A 17,899-nucleotide genomic window follows, 5' to 3' on the forward strand; every position below is an offset into this window, starting at 1 on the left:
TCTAGAACAAAATATCTAGTGTCTTGAGCTGATGCCTTTTGCACAGCCATTCCAAAAGCACATATTCACATTCAAGGGAACCTTAGCAATTCTGTACCTAGAGATGAGGGGCTTTGCTCCTCAACTGCAGTGGAAAATAACGTGCTTGGTTTTCAAATCCTAAGCCTGATATTAGGAGCACACATGGTGTGTGATAGCCTAGCATGATGCGTGCAGGGCAGGGCAGTTAATCTGCTGAGATCCAGAAGGATCTCTGTTCCAGCAAATAACAACTTGCCATGAGTTCGTAGCACAGATACTGGAACGGTCTGCAGCTCCTTTGAAGGCATGAGACTATTTCACACGGTGGAATCTCAGGAATTAGGGATGGATTATTATGGCCACGGCTACATTTTTCTTGGAAATACAGGCCTTTTAAAACTGCCAATATCCTTTAGAGAAATCCCACCGGTCCAAGGGAGAAGGCAGCCTGTTCCAAAAAAACTGGCTTGTTTACACCCTTCCCAATACCTTCAGGAATCCTTAACATACTTCCCTGGGCATTATGGAGTCCAGAAAAAGCCCTTAAGGGCTTCTTTTAGATGACTTATTTGCTGAGCATTCTTCCTGATTGGTTTGCACAAAGTTTACAAGGATCTTAAATTATATCCAGGCTTTGCTGAGCATTTACTCTGATTAATTTGCAGAGTGTTTATACGTTCATCCCACATGTTTCAATGCATGATAACGTCAAGGTTGTAGATTGAATCCCTGTATGAGATGGCTGCGTATTCTTGTATTGCAAGGGGTTAACTAGATGATCTCCAGGGTCCCTTGCAACTCTATGATTTCACCTTCACTTTCCTAACTGCAAAAAGTCTGTTTCTTTTTTAAAGGTGACTTGTGCAAGGGTGTCAGAGCACTTTAATCTACTTTAATTGCTCAAACATGAATTTCCTGGTATGGGCCTCACTATCAGTTTTTCTAGAATGCCATGGGGTTCATAGATGCAATGCTCTACTCTACCATTCATGCTAGCTCTTGGAAATAACTGTAAAACATCTCTATTGCCCCAAATAGTCCAGGATTGAGGAATTGCCCCCTCCCTTCTCTGAAATTTGCAACCACATCAATTCCTGCCGTGCTGTTTTGGTTGAAAGTACCAAGCAGCCCATTATTAGACCAAATTTGATGCTTATGCTTTGTGTGACATACCCATCTACGTTTCTACCAGTCAGTCATTGTCCTGGAAAAAGTATATCTACAACTGCGAGAGAAATTGCTGGCTCCAAGCTACAATTCCCTCTGCGTGTTCTCTCTCTCTCTCTCTCTCTCTCTCTCTCTCTCTCTCTCTCGTCTGCATGGGGCATGCAAAGATACAAAACTGTGGTCAGACAAGGTTTTGCAGGGGTCAGACCTCTGCTTCTTTGGGGTTTGGTTCAGGCACTTGTCTCAGGGCTCTTCCAGACTGTCTTTTGTGCTACTTTTTTTAGGCACATCTCTGGCCTTGAAAGTGCCCTGTCTGAGCATTTTACTGCTGAATCAGAGCAAATGGCAATTAGGTTTTCTGCAGATTGCCATTTGCTCCAATTCAGTGGTAAAATGCAGATTTTCCCAGGGAAAGCACCGGGGCCAAAAGAACAAAAGCTGCTCGGACACAGAGTTTTATACCACGGGCCTGTGCCTGGAGAGTGCAGTGCAAAAGGAAGTCTGGACCAGCCCTCAATCAATACCAGATCTTATTAGGGCTGCCAAATGGATGAGGGACATAAATGAAAGCAGCCGAGCAAAAGGAACAGAGGAAAGTGTGTGACAAGAGCACAGAGTCAACAAAGAAGTGCAATGAACCTAGATGGCGAATCCAAGCAACAGCTGAACACTCTCTTTACTTTTGCTTAAGCCGTGCCCATTCTGCTCAAAAATTTCACAATTCATGCTATCATGGTTGGTGCAGAGTAGGAGACGTCAGTCTCAGGGAGGTAAAGTCTTCCAAGAGCATTGGCCCGCTGTCATCACATAAGTGGGTGGCAAATGGAGGAACGCAGGAAGCTGCTTTGTACTGAGTCAGAGCATTCATCCATCTAGCTCAATATTGACAGCCGCTTCTCTAAGGTTCCAGGCACTGGGACATTCCTAGGCCTACCTAGAGATGCCAGCAGTTGAACCTGGGACCTTCTTCCTGCAAGGCTGAGGCTCTGCGACTGAGCTACAGCCAATTTCAGCCAGAGCCTTTAAAATCTCAAAGCAGCTCTTTTCTGTTCTTTACAACATGCTTCTCTGCAGTGGAGGTTTCTGTTCCCATCTTGTTCTTGTATCTGCCCTGTTTCACCTACTCAAGTCACCCAGTCAGACCACTTCTTACAGTGATGGGCTGGTGCTAGCAGAAACACAAATATACTGTGCCATTAAATACCTTCTATAATTAGTAACTCGATTTCTAAAATGAAGTGAAAAATGTAGTGTTCCCTCTTGTTTGCTCACTAGATGCTAAAATCTTGTTCCATGACCCGACAGGGCCATGCCCTCTGTTTCCAAGAAGACTTAATAAGGTAATGTTTAGGATGTTACTATCTTTACAGCCCTTGTCTTATTGCAACTGTGTAAAATAAAACAAAACATTCTGAGTGAAGAAGAATTTCAACAGAGTTCATTTTTTAGAATTTTGTTTCTACACAAATGTACCAGAACAAAACTCTATTGTAATCCATCTGGGCTTGGTGTCTCCATCAACCGTGATTGCCTCTCCTCCTGCCTCCATAACCATTAATCTTTCTGACTTGATTGTGGTTGCCTATGAACAGCTTTCAGTTTGAAATCCAGGCATGTTTTATCACTCCCAGTTCCTGGATCCCATAGGAAGTTGTTTGGTTCTTTCAACCAAAAGAGTCTTGCAACAATTGATGTAGACACAGGCTTTGGAACAGGGAGAGAGGGGTCCTCAATTTTTGACCATTTTGGGCAATGGAGATGATTGTACAGCCATTTTTAAGAGTAGGGCCTCTGAAGACATCCCTTTTTATTGTGCATTCATGATTTTTGGTCTCATGATATTATCAGGACTGTCACATATGATTCCACTTTCAATACTATTTGCGCCTGTAAAGGTTTTGTGGCTGTCACGTTGCTTCATTTCCAGTCAGTGTGTATCCTATAACATCCTGCTATGGTCCTGTAACTTTTCATACCACAAATGTCCAGGGTTGTGTGTTTATGCGTGTCCCACTTTTGTTGCGCTCTAGCCCCTCCAGACAACAATGATGTGGTAGCATTGGGAAAATATCACAGAACAACCAAGGAAGCAGAGTAAATCCACCACTAGTGCAGTATTATTGTGTCAATAGCATAGTTGCAGAATATACCTGAAATAAAACTTGCCTTCAGAAAGGTGGAATGGCAGAGCAGAGCTTGGGATCTGTGAAGCCCCTGGCTTTCTGTTGGTTCCCACCATTCACCATGATGGTCTCCATCATTCAGCATGGCTGACAAGGAGCTGTGTGACCTTTTCGGTCCCTAAGTCTGCACAGCTGGTTTACTAGGCTTCCCATGGAGAGGAGAAATCTGGAGGGAAATGTGTCTGTGTTTCCTGGTGATGCCTTCCAGTTCTGTACCAGGAAGACAAGAAGCTGCCATTGAGATAAGACCAAGGTGGACCATGTTTGCTCTTTATGGGTCTGGTTTAAGTCCGTCTCTTTTGGCCTTCCTCTCCAGTCCTGTCAAAGTGAAGCATTACTCCTAACGATAAGCTTCCCGAATGGTTGTGTATCTTGAGGGGCGCTGCTACTTCTGCTGGAATGTCAAGCGCTCATGCTCAGACAGTCTGCTCCTGCTGTGAGTTGGCTCAGAAGCTGTAATGCAAAAAGCCTGCTAGTTGCTCCTGCCCAGTGCTGGAGAGCCATATGCATCTGATTCTGACCTCCTCAGCTAGTGGTGTCTGAACATGTTTCAGTGCATTAGGCAGGGCCAATCAGAAACTATAAAGGTTCCTGGCCGTCTGCCTTCATGACATGGCTCTGCCAGTTAACACCTGTCCTTTCATCTACCACCTTGACAACATACTTAATTATTCCAAACTTAAAATGTCACGGCATTATTTTAATATGATTGAAGGCGGAAAGTTTGTTTCGCATCCTTTCCCAAGTTGTGCTTGTGGCAAGGTGCCCTGTCATCATCCTTCCTAAGTTATATTACTGGGTAGCTTTGGAGCTTGGCTACCTGTTAGAGAATTGCTATGCATTCCCCTAAGGGTGAATAGACTTTCCCTATAGCCTAGCAAAGAAATGGTACCTTCTAAGCCAGTGGTGGAGAAACTGGCCTTCCAGATGTTGGCTGGCTCCAACTCCCGCCAACCCCAGGCAGCATGGCCAATGGTCAGTCCAATAACATCTGGAGGGCCACAAGTTCCCCATCCCTGTTCCAGGTAGATCATACAACTAGCACTTAGAGAAGATTCTACTGGAGGAAGTGCTTCCATTCACTTAAGTTTACACACACAAGCCTAATAAGGAAATATAGCCAATGCTGCTTTGTAAAGACTGAAACACAGTTATCTTATTTTGGACAGGTCACTGAATACAAGGCAAGTTATTCTTATTGTGTCCACCTTGCTATTTAATTTAGTGTACATCTGTCTCCAGAGCTGCTGGTTCAGAATTTCCCCCCAGCATACTATATTCAACAGCAGTTACAAAATGTGAAATGTTATTCCTTCCCCAACATGTTTTTGTGTAGGAGCAGACATAGGCAGTAGGCTTGTTTTCAATGTACCAGGGCAAGCTTCTGAGAGAGGAGAACCAAGCACAGGATATGTCTGTGTCTGTGCACGCACCTCGGTCCTGTGAACCCAGACAGAAACCACAGGCCCTGATAAGAAAAGCCTCCTTCTTGTAGCTCCGAGTCATTGTACAAACACATTACATTTGCAGCGCCTGAACCAGCCACGTAACACCGGCTGAGGGGGGATTGTTTAGCGATAAGCTGGAGTTTCTTGGCCCATATATTACCTGAAGCAGCTGAAACAAGAATCTGGCTTCCCTTTTAAAATAATAGCAATAATAATAATTGCATGAGCTGCCAAGATTAAATGAGTGGCGAGTGGCATGATTAATGAGTGCAGCAAGGTCAACACACCCTTGCAAGGTCACATTCAGAACATGAGTTTTATACTAAATTGAATCTGCACACGCACACACAACTGGAGTGTTAAGTCGGCTTAAAAAGTATTCCTGTTTGGTCATCTCTTTATTGCAGCACAAACATGGGTGGTGGATAAGATTTGCCCTTGTCAATTTCCTATAGGTCTTTCACACCACTGTTATTGACTACAAGCCTTAAATACTGTAGAATCATAGAACATTGGAGTTGGAAGGGACCTCCAGGGTCATCTAGTCCAACCCTCTGCAATGTGGGAATCTCAACTAAAGCATCCATGACAGACGACTGTCCAACTTCTGCTTAAAACCTCCAGTGAAAGAGTCCACCAGCTTCTGAGGAAGTCCGTTCCACTATCAAACAGCTCTTACTGTCAGAAAGTTCCTCCAGATGTTTAGTAGTCGGTATCTCCTTTTTCATCTCTTGAATTCATTGGTTTGGTCCTACCCTCTGAAGTAGGAGAAAACAAGCTTGCCAGCCCAACTGCTGGACAGGACAACAAGGCTCACCTTAGTAATGAGACAACTCAGTTTATCCTTCTCTGAAAGGCATTGCTGGTTTTGAGCCAATATGATTCTCCCCATATGCATAGTCACAGCTATGCACGGAAAGGGTTTCTTGTGCTAGTGTTGAGACCACCAGTCAATAGGACTGCTCTGGAGGAAGATTCCTCGAGGGGTTTGCCTAATAGGGCAGTTGTCAAACATTGCCCTCTAGTTCTTTGAAATGGCTGGGCAAGTTGGGTGCTGAGTGTGTCTAGGTCCATTAGCTGCAACCCGTTCCCCAAGAGACAGTGTGATTTGTTTTGGCAGAAGATGACTAAGAGGGGAGCTTAACAATCCATCTCAGAAATCCCTGGGTGACAACTTAATGGTTTGAAGTGAGTGCCAGGTACAGGCATAGAAGTAAATGTTAGGGTTTTGGGAGCCGTAAAATCTTTCTGCAGTCAGTCTTGGCTGGCCTTGCTCAGGGTGTGGCCAAGCTCCACTGGGCAGACAGGACCAATTAGGGAAGGATCTGAGGGCTTTGTTTAGACTGGTTTGAAAGCAAAGCTCGAAATGCCCACAAGGCCTACAAGAAACATGTGTAACTTGTGAGCTGACCCATCAAGCCAAAGGTGTCCCACGAGAAAAGGATGGTATTTTTCTGTTGTGAAGCACCCTGGGTCTTTGGATAAAGGGTGGTATACAGATTTAAATAAAAACAGACGACAACAACAACAATATTTCTTTTGAACAAAGACATGGGGATTGCCAAGTCCTTGGAAGGTCAGATGAAATTGCTGGTGGTATGCCTGGGACATGGCAGACAGTCCAAAAGGAAGGCTCTGAGGTGGGTCAAGTCTGGTTGAGACATCATGATAAATGGGAACCACATTTCCATGGCATTGTCTTTCTTGCTCAAAGAAGAAGAAGAAGAAGACAAATGACTATATGAAGTTAGTACAATCTGCCAAGTCCTGTTGATTTGGCCTGAAGTTTCCCATCCCTGACTCAAGGAGAGGATACTGTTGGTGTTACAAATGGGTAGTATCTAAATGAGAAGGATGGTAAATGTATGACAAGGCCAAACTAACATTGCAGCTGAGTGCTCCAGACCCTAAGCACAGCCATGGCTAGTATTTGGCACACTCTAGGACCCATGTGTCTGATGCACATCACAGCACTCTCAAGCACAGCACTACTGTGCATAGATCTGCAAAGGGCAGAACTAGCTTGACTATCATGCTTCTCAATAACTTGTCCATCCATCTGATCCAATTTGCCTTCCCTCAAATTGCACATTAGCTTGTCCGTCCAGTCTTTGCTGTCACAAAATTACACTGCCTACTGAACTGTACTTGAGCTACACTTTTGTAGACAAGTCTACAGCTGTGCATACTTGCTTGTGTCCTCATCTATTTGATCTTTGATAAAGATCATCAAAGGAAGTACAACCCCCATCCTGTATTTCTGCAGCGACAGTGATAATTCACAGGCTTCCAAGCCATTATTTCTGAGCAAATCAAACTGCAACTTCAAAAGGAGAAGGGAGACATAGTCTGGACCATTTCCCTATGTGCACACAAAATAAATACCTATGGACCAGGTTTCACAACATTGCTTGCCAGCCTAATTTGTTTCAGGAACATTATGGAGATTGGCAATTTTGAAATCTTCTAGCTGTCTGAACATCAGGGCCTAGTCAACTCTGATTCCTGTGGCAGCTGGATTTCAGGATGTCACACATATCCCTTTTAATTTTATTTTATTGCTGAGTGATGTAGGTGGTGCCTATCTTCCTTTGGAAACAAATGTTAAACCACACAGGGAGCACTGGCATGGAAAGGATGCTCTGGAAGGGTTAGGTGAGATGGTTGAATTCAGCCTAGGGTCCCCCGGGAATGCTGCAGCTGCATGGCCATGACACTCTGCAGTACCTTTGCCCCCAAAGGGAATATCTGCAAAGGAGTAGCAACTGTTATATACTATTGGATCCAGGGAGGGTTTTTCCACTCTCATCTCCTTCAAGGCAGCTGGCACCACCAACTCATGGAAATATGCATTAACCCCACCTTGAATCCACCCAGGCATGCCCCCAACCCAGCTAGTTTTCATTGGTCATGAAGGGCAAGGGTCAAGAGGAGAAATCATTGGATGCATGCTCACAAGCACAGCATCATCTGCAAAAATTGCAAAAAACTGAAACTGATTCCACAAAGCATGACTTGATGGGGCATTGAATGATCCCTGCCTGAACCTCTGGAGAGCTGCTGCCAGACACAGAGTAGACCACAGGTACCCAATGTGGTGCCCTCCAGATGTTGCTGGACTACAGCTCCCAACATCCCTAACCATTGGCTATGAAAGCTGAGGCTAATAGAAACTGGAGCCCATGAAAACCTGGAAGACCCTGTATTGGCTACCCAGTAAACAATACAGGTGTAGATGGATTCACCAGGTACGAGGCAGCATCTTATGACTTTAGACATGGGTTGTGTGCAAGGCGCCCCCATTATTGGTGCTCGCTTATGCACATCTTATGCTTCCTACAAGCAAGCATTGTATCACAGTTTTCCTTGGCAGCTGCGAGTAACATGGGGTGTGGTTGGGGACAGGAGGCCAGGAGATGCAGGAAGCAGGACGGAAATTTCTGTGTGCAATCATTCACACTGGCTAATTTCCCACCAGGTGCTTGGGATCAAGGAACTAGAAACAAAGACACACAGAAAGGAAGAACAAAATGGCTGTTAGCAAGAAACCTGTGCATCTGGAACATGTAAGGGTGATGTAAACAGCAGTGATAAATGTGCTCAGGCTGCAGCAGCAGGATATACACGACGCCTGGATTCACCATTGCTCTCCTCCAATCCCCACTTCACTAATACACTGTTTATTGACAAGGAACGTCATATTTCTTCCAAGAACTTCATACACAGATTTGTGTGTTCTTAATGCATTGCCAGGTGTGAGGAGGAATGGGTCATGTCAAGAAGACCAGGGACAGCTGGGGGTGCACAGCAGAGCAGAGAGACTGAGATTGTCTCATAAGGCTCCCACATGCCTCTTGGTGGTGTCCACAGCCTTTTGGTCCAGTGGTTAGCATGCCAGACTTATTTATTGATTTATATCAATCACTGTGCGCTACTAAAGGCAGCTGACAGCAATTTAAAATCCTCTGTGTCCCAAAAACCCATTGCACCATAAAACTGCATCAGAACTGCAGCATTAAAAATACAACAAAGGCAGAGGCCACAGATAAAACATGGCCTTAAATACAGCCCATGCTTAGCTGGCAAAAACTGTCAGAATAAAAATGTTTTTACCAATCAGCAAAGCACCACCGGGTGGGTGGGTGTACTTCACAGGACAAGGAGTCCTGCAATAGCGGTGAAGACAGTGAGAAGTAGTGAGAAACGTGGAAATTCTGCAAAGACCATTGGCATAGCATGGGTTGCCAGTGCCTAGGATTGCGTGGCAGGGAGAGAAATGGATGGAGTACGTATGCACATTCAATTGCCTAATGGCAACTGCATCACCCAGGAGATAAGTAAAATAATAGTCATTCCGTTGCCTGAAGAAGTCACTTCCTGGCTCTCATGGGAAAGCTGTTTTCAACAGAGCCCAGCAATGGAAGTGCACAGCTGAATTGAGGCAACATTGGGTGTTGAAATTTTGTGCCCCTAACAATTTTGCACCCGGGGCAACCACCCCTATGTCCCTACCACCACACTATGCCACTAGTATAAACATAAGAAGAGTCCTGCTAGATCAGGCAAAAATTCCTCCAGTTCAGCATCCTGTTCTCACAGCGGCCAACAAGATGTCTATGGGACTTCCACAAGCAGAACAACACTCTCTCAAGTTCCCAGCAACTGATATTTAGAGACATCCTGGCTCTATCATTGGAGGTAGAGCACAGACATCCTGGCTAGTAGCCATGAATGGTCTAATGCTCTTTTAAGAACATCCAAGATGGGGCCCACCACCACTACAACTTTTAGGAGTCTGTTCCATAGTTTAACTACATACTGGGTGTAGAAGTACTTTATTTTGTCTCTCCCAAATCTTCCAACGTTCAGCTTCATTGGATGTCCCCAAGTTCTAGTATTATGAGAGAGGCAGAAAAAACATTTCTCCGCCACCCAAGACATCATGTTCACTTCTTGGATGAGTGCTGTGGCTGATGATGACATAGTACTTCTATGACAAATGCTATCTGGCTCTGGGCACAGACTGGGAAAGGAGGGCTGGTGGAACTCACAAGTCTTGCTTGCTATGCACCCAGACACTAGTTGCTGGGCTGCTTGCACAGGGGAAGAACAAATGTGCAGGTTCCATGCTACAATGAAAGAATGCTTACAGTTCTGTCTGCATTCATTATTTTATGCATTAAAGAGGCACAGAAATTCTAAATGCCATTGGAAATCACATGGGAGAAGCCATCCAGGAATTGGGAACTGGCCTCCCTTCCTGTCCTACTGACACTCCTGATGAATGTCCAAGAGAGGACATTGACCTCTGCTGGGTGCCAGCAAGAAAATTCTCCCCTGCCCTCTCTCCAGATGGGACTCGTCTCCATGTTTATGCAACCCAAGGAGTCAGTAGAATTAGTCCCTTTTCATTTTGCCCTTTTTTGAGAACCGAGAGTTTAATTCCCACCAAACAATGTTCTTTTCCAACAAGCTTAAAATAAGCCCTTTAGGCTGCAGTGGCCTGTGAGTTGCTAGCATTGTGCAAATATGGACTTGTGCAGAGAGTGCCTATGACACAATGAGAAGGCTATTTACTGGTTGGGGGGCAGGGAGGAGGAGGAGGAGGAACGGAGGGGGGGAGGCCAGGAAGTTGAAGGGAGGGGCAGCAGGAGAGCTTGCGATCTTCATGCCCCCATATGGCCATTCTCTAAACAGCAAGAGCTTTGTTCCAGCGGACTTGGGAGGCTGATGAAATGTAATTGGATTTAGTGCATGGGAACTTGTATATTGAACTTGGGGGTGTGGTTATGCTGCACTGGCAGTGCAGCTTCATAAACTGCATTTCTATGGTGAAAGGGCAGGGCATAGGTGCACATGTTATACCTCCACAGTTGGGGAACTCAGGCACACATATCCATGCACAAGCGTTCACAAACACAGGCATGGTCTTCTAATTTGGACTGTAACATCTCATGGGACAGAGACAGGAGGTGTTTGGCGTTTCCCAAGCTGTTGCCCTATGGATGCCCTTCAATTCGCACCAGCCAAAGCCACTATGGCCAGAGATCAAGACCAGTAGGGACTGGAGTCTGGAGGGCAGCTGGTTGGGGAAGGCTACTTGGATGAATGGTGGCAAAAGCCAGAGCGGAAAGAAAACAAGGGGGCCATTGGCATTTAAATGTGAGCTTAATAGATGGGGGGGGGGTGCAGCTGTCTTCAAAATGTTCCATTTATTGAGCTTGCTATTGGCATACTGATCAAGTCTCTAATCCTCTTCACTGAATCAAATAGATTTACAAACGTTTTCATGTGAAGTGATTAAGACTGCTACATGTGCATGTGATTAAACACTGGAAAAAGGATCCCCGACCCCCCCCCCCAGCCATGAAAACAAGCCTCTTCTTTTCCACTCTGAGGCAATTATCTTAAAATCACAAGCCCTGCCCTGCCCTACAGCCCCTCATACGACTTCCTTCACAGCCCTTTCCAGTCTCATACACTTTTGAGGCTTTGCTGCTATCGGTCGATTGAACACACTTGGCAGTTGCCATGTGCAGTTGTGCACTATGCGGTTAGAGTTTGCTTAAACTTTCTTTCCCTAGATGGAATTGCCAAGACAGCTGGAGCATGTTGAGAGCATAAGCTGGCTGGTGGCGGGCCAACTGATAGAGCAGGCTGGGTGGGCTTGCTCTCCTAGGAAGGTTACTGAAACAATGCACAGAAAGCCAAGTGCCCAAATTCAGTAGGAGTGGGCCGTAAGCTCATTTGTAAATATGTGTCTGCAGGCCCCCCACACGGTCCAAATAATGAGACGATTCAGGGTAAGCCCTACCTGGATTTGGTTTCCTTTGGAAATGGATTGAGGTGTATTTTATGTAATATTTGTTTGATTTATAATCATTCAAGCAGAACAAACAGCAGGCTGCCCTACATGGCAGCAAATCCATTACCCATCATGCACCAGATCTTCAGAGACCTCCCCCCTCACACCTATTCCCTTCCCTTAGCTTGAGGTGGGATGCCATCATCCTCAAGCTGTTATGACTGTATTTTTCTAAACACGAGAGAGAGAGAGAGAGAGAGAGAGAGAGAGAGATCTCCAGTTCCACAAGACCATCTCCTACCACTCAGCTCTCCATCAGCCAGGCGTTCTGTACTATTAACAATTTCCTCCCAAAAGGAGTGGTTGGCTCATAGCTGTAACCACTGTAATACTTCCTATCCTATCGTGCAAGTATGTAGGCAGACTTGCTCTCTGAACTGCACATCCTTCCCTAAAGTTGAGGTTTGTGGATGATAGCATTGTTTCTGTCTTTCAAGAAAGCTGGTCCTGAGCACAGAGAATTTACCTGTGATGAAAGAGGTATTTCACATTTCTCTCTCCCTGAAAGAGCAAAACTCCAAGGTTCAAGCAGAGCTGAAGACTCAAGTCAAGTGTAAACAGCATTTCCAGCTGTTGGCAAAACAAAGGCTGCTGTGAAGAATCCCATAGGTAAAGGTAAAGGAACCCCTGCCCGTTTGGGCCAGTCTTGCCAGACTCTAGGGTTGTGCGCTCATCTCACTCTATAAGCCGGGAGCCAGTGCTGTCCGCAGACACTTCCGGGTCACGTGGCCAGCGTGATGAAGCTGCATCTGGTGAGCCAGCGCAGCACACGGAACGCCGTTTACCTTCCCACTGGTAAGCGGTCCCTATTTATCTACTTGCACCCGAAGGTGCTTTCGAACTGCTAGGTTGGCAGGTGCTGGGACCGAAGGACGGGAGCGCACGCCGCCGTGGGGATTCGAACCGCCGACCATGCGGTCGGCAAGTCCTAGGCGCGTCCCTTATCCACAGCGCCACCCGCGTCCCTTATTCTGCTGTGAAGAATCCCATACACTTCTGTAATACAGACTAGGACAAACTGGACCAATGTCCCAGAGCCTGTTGAGTGGAGGAGTGTAGGCAAGATTGTGCCTGTTCAGGGAAAGGAGAACAATGTGAACTTCCACTGGGTTGAAGAAGGCATTTGTTCTTTTAATTAAACAATATGCTAGGGTAAAACACACACAAAAACACATTCTACAATCTGTTACCAACAGTTCAAAATGTGCCTCACCAGATGTGAAATGGCAGCATCTACACACAGTACCCTCATATACATGCCTGTGCATTTATATACATGTATAAATGTATATAAATGTACAGGGATGCTGGTGGCACTGTGGTCTAAACCACTGAGCCTCTTGGGCTTGCCTATCGGAAGGTTGGTGGTTCGAAGCTCACCACAAGGTGAGCTCCCATTGCTCTGTCCCAGCTCCTGCCAACCTAACAGTTTGAAAGCACACCAGTGCAGGTAGATAAATAGGTACCGCTGTGGTGGGAAATGGTGTTACCATGCGCTCTGGTTTCTGCCACAGTGTCCTGTTGTGCCAGAAGCAGTTTAGTCATGCTGGCCACATGACCTGGAAAGCTGTCTGTGGACAAACGCTGGCTCCCTCGGCCTGAAAGTGAGATGAGCGCCACAACCCCATAGTTGCCTTTGACTGGACTTAACCATCCAGGGGTCCTTTACCTTTACCTTTCTGCCTTGTACATATATATATGTATATGAGAGATCAGGCAGATCTACCTCCATGCCATTCAAAGAGTTATTTTTTAGAGACCCTGGGAGTGAAGGAGGTAAGAATCCCGAACTCCAGGAAACAAGACTAACGAGATGTTACGGATACATTCCCAAAAGGCAAAACTAGGGACAGTACAGTGATATCCCAGAAAATAGGAATGACTGGAGAATATGCAATCAGTCTGATTATCATCTTTGCAAGGGATGAGGCCAGGCCGAGCAGAGAATGGGGCAATTCCATACTCATCTGCTTTATGCTTATCTCTGTAAGCCGTGGGGCATTTGCTAATCAGCTTGTCCAGTCTTCCTTCCCGCTTAGCTGAGGCTTCCCTGCCAGGTTGGTTGCTGTGCTGTGAACCATTCCTTCCAAGCTCTCCTATAGGCGGCTGCCTCATCTCTCATCCGCCCAGGGAACAGGAAAGGAATTTTTAAGGTTAAGTACTGGAGCCTCTGCTTTTAAGAACAGTGTTTGGTATCCCTGGTGAGGCATTTTTGGACGCATTCCTTTGTTTTCTGCCATGCCTGACTAGTCGTGATTTAAAACTGTTTTAAATGACGACATGTTTTGCAATGAGTTTCTTAGAGCTTGAGAAGACTGAAATACCAGGACCATCCATGGTGGTGTTGTGTGAGGGGTGGGGGTCACAATGGTGACAGTCATTTGCCTTTACTTTAGCACCACCCTGTGGCAGCTTTCTGGAAAGGCAGGGGTGACTGATCCAGTCCCACCCCAGCTGTTACCAGTCAGGTCAAGCTAAGCCAAAGATCCCACAGACTTGCAGATTTAGAATGTTTTCAGGCAAGACTTAAATCACCTTTGAACCTCTAGGGTGTCCTATTTGTATGAATGTGTGATTGTTTTTAATGTAGAATTGAAAGCAGGCTTCTGAAATTAAGATACAGTTTGTGACCAATGTAGGTTTAATGCTCAGATTATCAACCACTTTAAGCAACAGCAAAAGCTAACAAGACTCTAAGCTTACATGTGAAAAGACCTGCTATTTTTCAATGCCTCCTGGAATAGCAGCTACAGAAGTATTAGCTAGGATGATTACATGAATAAGGTTCAGGCAGTTCATCACATGATACAGGGTTAGGAAGGCAGTTTTGATCTATTCAAACCAGCTGGTCCAGAATGCCACAGCCAGAATATCAACTGGGGCTGGTTATGGGATGCATGTGATTCCTATGTTACAAAAACTCCACTGCTTAATGGTCTGTTTTGAGGCACAATTCTTGTGGGATATAGCCAGCTTAACTCTAATGCATGAAGGGGTTAATTCCATAGAGTAAGCTGTCCTGCCAGGCTTAGCTAGGTCACACCCACTCACTTTGGAAGGAAGGGCTATTAAACTTCTCCCACTTTCCACCTTTCTGTTTCTTCCACCATGTGAACTCAACCCAATAAGGACATCTATATTGGATGCTCCAATCTTAGGACTCAGTTACATTAGTCCTAAAAATAATTTGAAATGCATTATTATAACATTGTGGCAGCAGATGGCGCTGTAGAGTTTAATCCTTTGGCAATGTGATTTCCCATTATGAGCTTTACAACGCATTTTCCTGAAACATGTTTTTTATGTGTCTAGATCCAGCCTTAGACTTTGTTGGCTTTAGCAAGCCATCTTTGTGTTTCTATACAAATAATTTAGAAACATTTTACCACTTTTTGAAACTAAGTTGTACAGCTGGTCTTTTCTTGCTGCTGCACATGAATGCGACCTTTGAAGAGTTTGTAAGTAAACCACTTTTAACTTACCAAAGATGTGGTCTCTTTCTATGTTAAGGGAAAGTGGGGAGCTTTTGGAAGAAACTTAGAAGGGAGAATTTTAAAGGTCTAACAGCCTTTATTTCCTTGTTTTACTTTGCTGCATGTTTTGTGATTTTAAATCTCTGCTAGGTCTCACTCTCCAAAGAGAACTTGCCCCAAATCTGCATCTAGGCATCCAGGGAATTCTTCTTTCATTCTTTAACCAAATTACTAAAAGCACCAGCAATTAAAAATGCTAACAGTGACCAGGCCTACAGCTGACAAAACTTCAGAGAATACAGCACAACTAGAGAGTAGCAGCTAGAGAGAGGAGCTGTAGTTCAACAACAGCTGATGTGTCTGGTTCCTAATCACTTTCCTAGTTAGCCAGGCTGCATGTGTTGAGCCACTGATTTATTGATGTGCAATGCATTAGTAAAGGTAAAGGGACCCCTGACCATTAGGTCCAGTCGTAGCCGACTCTGGGTTTGCGGCGCACATCTTGCTTTATTGGCCGAGGGAGCTGGCGTACAGCTTCTGGGTCATGTGGCCAGCATGACAAAGCCACTTCTGGTGAACCAGAGCAGCGCACGGAAACGCCGTTTACCTTCCCGCCGCAGCGGTACCTATTTATCTACTTGCACTTTGACGTGCTTTCAAACTGCTAGGTTGGCAGGAGCAGGGACTGAGCAATGGGAGCTCACCCCATCGTGGGGATTTGAACCGCCGACCTTCTGATCGGCAAGTCCTAGGCTCCGTGGTTTAACCCACAGTGCCACCCCCGTCCCAATGCATTAGTACACCACCTTTATTAATAAAAGCTAGCGGGTCAGATGACCATCAACTATCTCAGCCTTTGCCAACTTGGTGCCCTCTAGATGTTTTGGACTACGACTCCCATCAACCCTAGCGAGTTTATGCTGTGGATTGTAGTCTAAAACATCTGGATGGCTCCAAGCTGGTGAAGCTTGAGCTAACTCATCCACCATATATAAACAGTTAAAATGGGTTTCTTTTCCTTCCACTGATGTCAAACTAGAAACAGAGGCAAAAAGGAGAGGAACTAGAATTGCAAGCCACCGTTGGATCATTTCAAGTTATTCTACAGCATTCAAATGTTAAATCCATCCCTTAGGTATAATTTAAGCTGAGCTTAGAAAGCAAACAAACTTTTTGGTCAGGTTGCTGTAAGGCTGCCTAGCTTGTGTGAGAGATAGAAGAACTCTGTGTGTGCACTCCAGAGAAAAGAGAGTGAGTGTAGGCAAATATAACTCGCTATTTTATATAAAAAAGCAAACACATTTGTGAAAGATTATGACTTGTTTTCATTTGACTGTGTGTGTCTTGTGGCTCTGGGACCTGTGGAGTTTTTGGTATGCAGACTGCAGCACTGGGGAATGTGGTCATACACACAACCCATCCCAATGTCTTACTTGGGCATTTCTTAAAAAGACACAAATTTTAGTTATTTAAGGGGGAGGGGTCTTGCATTTCATCAAGAGGCTTTTCTTGCTTAATACATTGCTTGATTACGCACTTCATAACCTAATACACTAACTGATGAAACCAAGGCAGAAGTATTCAGCAGGGCCTGAATGCAATCTGTTGCGGAAAAAAAGGTGTGGCAATGTTAGCATTCATTTGGCTTTTGTTGCTGTTGCCTTTTTGTGTGCAGAATCGAATCATTAGACATTTCCTAAGAAAGATTGATGGAGACAATGTATATGTACTCCACACAAGATCAATTAAAGCCTGGCTTGATGGGATGGTGATTCTCCCTCAGAGAAATATTTGATAAGCAGGAGAAAGAAAGAAAAGAGACTTCGTTATAGTAAAACAACAGCAAGACAATTTATTATGGCATAAACTTTAATGGATTACAATGCACTTCATCAGATGCATGAAGTCTTATCCTGCATTATGGGTGTTATGCAGAGGGGGGGGGGAAGAAATAGTAAACAGTGATGTCAGAAAGAAATGCAAAAAAGTGCAAGTAGTAAGATTTTCCTGCATGTCATTTCTTTCTGATATCACTGTTTACAATCCTCTACCACTCACCATTTTTAGTTGCAACTCAGGATAACACTTCACGCATCTGATGAGATAGACTGTAGTCCACGAAAGCTTTTGCCATAATAAATTTGCTAGCCTTTGAGGTGCCACAACACTCTCTGCAGTTTTCACTGCAGACTAACACAGCTGCCCCTCTGGAAAATCATTGTCCTAGGTGCTCAGTATATAAATAAGCAAGCAAAAGGAGACTTCGCTGACTTTCTATTCCTGCTCCTTCACCACACAACACGCTCCTGCGTTTCTAAACTGGAGTGCAACCTTTCCATTTTGCCCTTGTCCCTAAGTGGCCTTTGCGCTGCCCCAAAGTCCCTTCCGGGACGCTGGCTATGCTAATTGCTTGACTTTGGGGGATGCGGTGGGATCTATACCTTCCAGCCCTTGGACAAGCCCTGCATTCAACAACCCACCCACTCAAAGCCAGGCCTCCCAGGTAGCACAGAAGGCCCTGCTCTCATTCCCTCAGCCTGGAGAAACGCTCTTCACCACTTTCCAAGATCAACATTCAATGGTCATTCCTCTTGCCTGAGAAATTTGGAAGTCTTTACAATGGAATAATACCTGGCTACCCCCAGCCTTGGGGAAGTCTGCCTTCAGAAAGCTCCTTTTCGCTACCCACCCTGGAGTCCTCTAAGCAGGTGCTTGAAGCCAGCCAGCCTGTGGCCACGGTTT

At 45.2% G+C, this 17,899-nt stretch overlaps 1 long non-coding RNA gene across 2 annotated transcripts in view; it reads left to right on the forward strand.

The window, feature by feature from the left end:
- Nucleotides 1–8,509, forward strand: part of LOC310835250 — a 12,247-nt gene extending 3,738 nt beyond the window's left edge. For both annotated transcript variants that reach the window (XR_014559452.1, XR_014559453.1), the window contains 3 exons: nt 2,464–2,528; nt 6,369–6,459; nt 8,298–8,509. This is a non-coding gene — a long non-coding RNA (uncharacterized lncRNA). The remainder of the gene's footprint in view (nt 1–2,463; nt 2,529–6,368; nt 6,460–8,297) is intronic.
- The last annotated feature ends 9,390 nt before the right edge of the window (nt 8,510–17,899 follow it).

The sequence above is a fragment of the Podarcis gaigeae genome (genome assembly GCF_964106915.1).
Source record: "Podarcis gaigeae genome assembly, chromosome: 2".
NCBI classification, from domain to species: Eukaryota; Metazoa; Chordata; class Lepidosauria; order Squamata; family Lacertidae; genus Podarcis; species Podarcis gaigeae.